The sequence below is a fragment of the Penaeus monodon genome, chromosome 13 (genome assembly GCF_015228065.2).
Source record: "Penaeus monodon isolate SGIC_2016 chromosome 13, NSTDA_Pmon_1, whole genome shotgun sequence".
In the NCBI taxonomy this organism is placed as follows: domain Eukaryota; kingdom Metazoa; phylum Arthropoda; class Malacostraca; order Decapoda; family Penaeidae; genus Penaeus; species Penaeus monodon.
This window is the reverse complement of record NC_051398.1, coordinates 49588306-49594318: the sequence shown is the minus strand read 5'-3', so window position 1 is coordinate 49594318 and position 6013 is coordinate 49588306.

The window sequence follows — 6013 nt, the reverse complement described above, 5'->3', positions numbered from 1 at the left end:
TCGGCAGCAGGCAGTGGATACTGTGAAAAACACCTTCAGTTCTACTATTATGGTTTCCCCAAATTTTAATATGTCTGCGTTTTTCAGTGTAACTGTTTTAAAAGCGGCAAGATTTTTCCCCTAATTAGTTGGGGACTGCGAGTTGAAAGGGGGCCTGGGGGATTTCCCCTCAACTTTTATTTTCTCTGACAAAAATCTACACCAAAGATTAAATACAGAAACGACAATTATCCAATTGCCCCCTCCGTGGGTTTTTAAGGGGGGCGTTAGTTAGGGCAACCAGGGCAAAGTTAAACATGCATCTGGGAAAACAAAGAAAAAAGAAAACGGCCAAAAAAGAAAAACCCTTAAAAACGGGGAAAGTGGAAAAGTAGGAAAATGAAAAAAGATGGGTAAATTACATACTGTCTGTAACGAAAGGATAGATCAACATTAAATAAGGAATCATGGACCAAATTTCGTAAAGACCCTTTTCTTGTCAAGGAAGGCGGGCCGAGTCACAAATACTAAAAGAAAAACGGAGTTAAATGAGGCTACCGCCGAACGAGACACCAGGCAGACGAAGGGGGTGCCCAAACCCGGAGTGAAAACGTAGCGTTTTGGGCTCAAAATTCGTTTTCCCTTTTTCAACCCGTTTTGCGTTATGAACCGCTTTTGATTTCGGGCAATGAAGGTTTTGCAGCACGGGGCTTTTACTTATAATGACCTCGCTTCCCCCTGACGTCCTTCGAATTCCGGGGGGTAATTATAAATTTTAAAAATATATATATATATAATATATATAAAATATAATACATCATTTAACGGAGGTTTTTGTTGAGCCCCCTGGTCACAGCATGAACTCAATTGCGTTTTCACGTTGTTTTGGGGGCCTTTTGGGGTGAGTACGTGGTAGGGTCCCCAGTTCCTTTCCACGGAGAGTGCCCGGGTTACCTTTTAGGGAACATTCCTTATTTTATCCGGGCTTGGGACCAGCACGACTGGGGGGCTTGGGCCCCCATGGCTAGGCAGGCAATCGAGGTGAATTTTCCTTCCCAAAGGGAAAAAAACGCGGCGGTGGGTGACTCGAACCCTCGAATCAGACCCGTCGGAAGTTTGACCCGATGCTGAAACCCCCGTCGACCACCGCAGCTTGACGATCATGTGTTTCCATGATTTTTTGGAAATTTTAGAGCGGGGTTTTGCCATTGCCTTCCGCCCTTTTTTTTTTTTTTTTTTTTTTTTTTTTTTTTAATCGAGTCCCATCTTATTTACCCATATATATAAAAATTTTATATATATATATATAATATATTATATATAATATATATATATGGGGGCCGGGGTGGCCGAATGGTTAGGGGTCGGACTAAAGACTGTCACGACGGAAAACGAGTTGGGGGGTTCGAGTCACCGGCCCGGGGCGCGTGTTTCCCTTGGGGCGGAACTTCACCTCGTTTGCCTCCCTACCACTGGGGGCCAACCCAGCCAAGTCAGGGGGGGAATAGAGATGGGACTAAAAAAAAAAACACCGGGCGGAAGGCAATGGCAAACCCCCGCTCAAAATTTGCTAAAAAAAAATCGGGGAAGCCTATCGTCAAGCCGGGGTGGCCGAATGGTTAGGGCGGCTCAAGATTGTCACGACGGCAATTGAATTCGAGAGTTCGAGTCACCGACCGCCGCGTTTTTCCCCAGGGCAAGGAACTTCCCCTGTTTGCCTATTAGCCACTGGGTGGCCAAGCCAGCCCAAAAAGTGTGGTCCCAACCCCGGGTTTAAAATAGGAAATGATTCCCTAAAAAGGTACCACCGGCACTCTCGTGGAAAAGAACTGGGGCCCCCACCACGTACTCACCCAAGAGCTCAAAACATAAAAACTACAATTAAGTACAGCTGTGACCACGGCGGTCAGACAGAGCTTACCGTTAATAAAGATATATATAATATATTAATATTATTATAATATATAATATATATATAATAAAATATACTTTTCCGGGGAAAGAAAATAAAGCACCCTGGGGTTCCCTTGAACAAGGTAGCACCCCTTTGCTCCCTTACCAGGTTGCGGTGAAACTGTGGGCGCGGGGCAGTGGATATCTGGTAAAAACCCCTTCATTCACTTATTACTGTTTCCCCCAAAAAATAGTTGGGTTTTACAGTGAAACTGTTTTAAAGCCAGAGATAGTTCCTTTTATTGGAGTGGGGTTTTGAAAAGGGAGCCTGGGGGACCCCCATCAATTTTATTTTTCTCCTGACAAACCTCTACCCAATGTTTAAATACAGAAATGTAATTATCCCCACATCCCCCGTCGCGGGGGTTTTCAAGGGCGCTTAGTCAGTGGGAAACCAGGCTGACAATTTTTAAAAGCATCTGGAAGACAAAAAAGAAAAAGAAAACTGCCAATAAGAAACACATAAAAATCGGAACGTGGAACGTAAGGAAAAATGAAAGAGAGGGGTAAAACATATGTTGTAACGAAATGGATAGAACAAACTTTAAATACTGGAAAAAATGAACCAAATTTGGAAAAGAAATGGTTTCAAAAACTAAAAAAACAAGAAGTTCTTTTTTTGGAAAAGAAAAGGAAATTATAGTCACAGATTTTGCTATGTTTCTCACAAAAAAAAAACTGAAAATGAACTAATTGGGTACACCCAAAAATGATCGCATTTTAAAAGTCAGAATACAAGCAAACCTCAAAATTAGTAATAAATGCCGGACCAACCAATATTGAAAGGATGAAAAAAAGGGAAAATTTTTTTATAATCTCCCCAAGTATTTAGACACAATCCCTAACAGAGATGTAAAAGAATCATGGGGCCCAACACAAAGTAGGAAAAATATCTAAAAAAACAGCTGGGGAATTTCGGCCTTGGAGATATAAAGAAAAGGAAAAGATTTTTTGAATTCTGTTACAAATAATATCAATAAATAAGGGTATCTCATGTTTGAGCACCCGTGGACCTCCCCACCACCTTCCCCACTAAACTCGACCCTACGTTTTTCTCCCATTATACCATCGACACCCGCAAAATCTTTGATTTTTCGCTCAGTTTGTTTTTTGGTTTCCCTTTCCCTCGTTTCCTATCACCATCCCCGTAAAGCCTTTTCAAACTTTTATTTCCCATTACAGACCAATAAATTTAATTTCCTCTTGTTAAAGATGCCCAAAATCGGTCTTTAAAATTTATTTCCTCGACTTCATCATTTCTTCTCCCCGTCCAGTAACACGAGTACTCGTCTGAACACCACATCTAAAACCCATCGACTTTTCCCGTTTCCACTTTAACACCCCAAAACTCAGACCCAACACTCAGACCTGGTGCCGACTGGCAACATTGGGCCCCCAAATAAAATATCGACTTTAAAAAAAGACCAAAAAAATGGAGCGTCCAACACCCAAACCCCTAAGCTGACTACAAACCCTTTTAACAATTTCAAATTACAGTGTCAAACAATTTGAATACCAATAAGTGAAGATGATAAAAAACCCCCAAAAGAGTTTGGGAAAAAGGAAAAGAACTTTGTGAGCGCTGCCTAAAAAACTATCGCCAAAAAAAAAAAGACAAATTCCCCCGGATTCTGAAAAAAAAACCCAATGAAATTGAAACAAGTAGTGCCTAAAAACAAAGGGTACAAAAATCCAGTGAAAAAAGGGAATTTTCAAAAAACCCCAAAAAAAATAATTTAAAAATTATTCGACAAATAAGGAAAAAAAATTTAAATGAAAATTGCCAGGATTTAAAACTGTTCTATCAATAAAACAACTAAAGAACTCTACAAGGGGTACGAAAAAAATCACCGAAATTTTTAAACCCAAATGTACACTATCAAAAAATGAAGTTTGGGCTTTTTTGTGATGAAAAGAAGTCAAAAATAGATGGAATCAAATTGTTCCAACCATACAAAAAAAAAAAGATCTAACAACAAAATTTAAATTGATTCCCCCCGCAAATAACCCCCCCCCATGCAACCCAAAAAGCCCAAAAAAAAAAAACAAACCCAAAAAAATAAAAAGCAAACAACAAGATGCTGGGGGGAAGTTTGAAACTTTTTTAAAAAAATTTTTACAAAAATATGGGAAAAAAGGGAAATCCAGAAATGGGGGGGGGCCCCGGGTGGGAATTTTTAACTCACTCAAACGTCAAGGCAATTGGCGAGGGTTGGGCCCGGGGCCCGCGTGTTCCCTTGGGAAGGACTTCACCCGATTGCCTGCCTAGCCCCCCTGGTGGGCCAAGCCACTCCAAACAGTGCGGGGAAATAGAGATGGTGATCGTAAAAAAACCGGGCGGAAGGCAATGGCAAACCACCCCTCTAAATTTCTAAGAAAAAAAACATGGAAGCCCTGATCGTAAGGCCCCGATGGCCCAAGGGTTTAAACGCGGGCCAAATCTTCACGACGGCAATCTGAATTCGAGGGGTTTGAGTCACCGAGCACCCGTTGTTCCCTTTTGGGAAAGGGAAATTACCTTGATTGCCTACCTAGCCCGGGGGCCAAGCCAGCCCAGTCAAGTGCTGGGCCCGCCCGGATAAAAAGAGAGAATATTACCCAAAATAAACCCCCGGCACCTCGTGGAAAAGGGAACGGGGGCCCTACCACTACTCCCCCCAAGAGCATCACAACAAAAAAACTACAATTAATATCAGCTTGACCACGGCGGGTCAGACAGAACCACCCCTTAAAAAAGAGAAAACTGGTTTAAAAAAAGTCTTGACTCCCCAAACCCAAAAAAAAGGGACGCACCCAAAGCAACAATAAAAGGGCAAATTTCAATTTAAAAGTCACAGCAGCAAAATTTGTTGAAAAATATGCTGAAAAAATGAAGTTTAAAATTAAGAGAAGAAATGCGATGAAAAAGCAGGTTTTTGCCCCCGGAAAAGTACAGAAACCAGATTTTGTATGATAAGAAGTTTCCAAAACACTCACCAATAATAAAAAACCATGTATGAAGGAATGTAGAGTTGGAGGATACAAAAAATCAAAACTAAGGTTTCGCCCATGATATATTTTGATTGCCACATATCAGAACTCAAAAACTAAAAAGTTAAGAAAAAAGCGAAAAAGGGGGCTTGTTTCTTAATGCCAAAAAAACTAAGATCATGAAGATTGAAAAAATGGGAATGCCAATGATGAAAGTTTTCAATCAAAGGAAGATTGTGAAAATGTGAAAGAGTTCACTTTCTTGGAGCTGTTTTAACTAAACATATGATGATTTCCCCGGGGATAAAAAGAAGAATTGCCCTTCCAAAAACGCCACAATTGCCTCAAAAACACCCGGAAAAACCCCAAGCATTAAAACGGCAAAGCTGAAAAATGGTTTACAAGAGTACTGCGATTAGTAACAGGAAAAACGAATGATAAGTCTGAGAAAAAAAAATTGTAAAGAACCAGTGTGGGGCATCTTGAACGGAGGAAATTAAAGTTATTGGGGTTTGAGTCACCGCAGGCGCGTTGTTCCCCTTTGGGGAAGGAACTCGCCCGGGTAAAATGAGAGAAAAACCCAAAAGGGGAACACCGGAAAATCTCCGTGGAAGGAAAATGGGAACCCTACCCCTATCACTCCAAGATCATCACAGAAAATTTCAAATTTTTTATCAGCTGTGACCCCGGGGCCCCTCAACATGAACTATAAATTTAAAAAAAAAAAAATAATATATACATTATTTATAAAACATAGGGAAAAAAAAAAAAAAAAAAAAAAAAAAAAAATATATATATATTTTTTTTTTTTTTTTTTTTTTTTCAAGTGCCCACCCACGCCAACGCCTTTTAACGGTGTCAAAAATGAGATACGGGATTTATGTATGTGTGTGTGTGGTGTGTGTTGTTCGAAAGTATAGACGCAACCATCATTTTGGGCCATGTCAAAATCTCTTTTAAAATTTTTAGGTCCAAAAGACTAACAATTAAAACAAAGTGTCAGTCTCAATGAAATCAATTTCCCGTACTGAAAGCTGTTTGAAGAAAAGAGGGTAATGCTCCAAATGCCAAAAGACTATTCACAAAGACGAAAAAAAAAGCCCAAGTGACT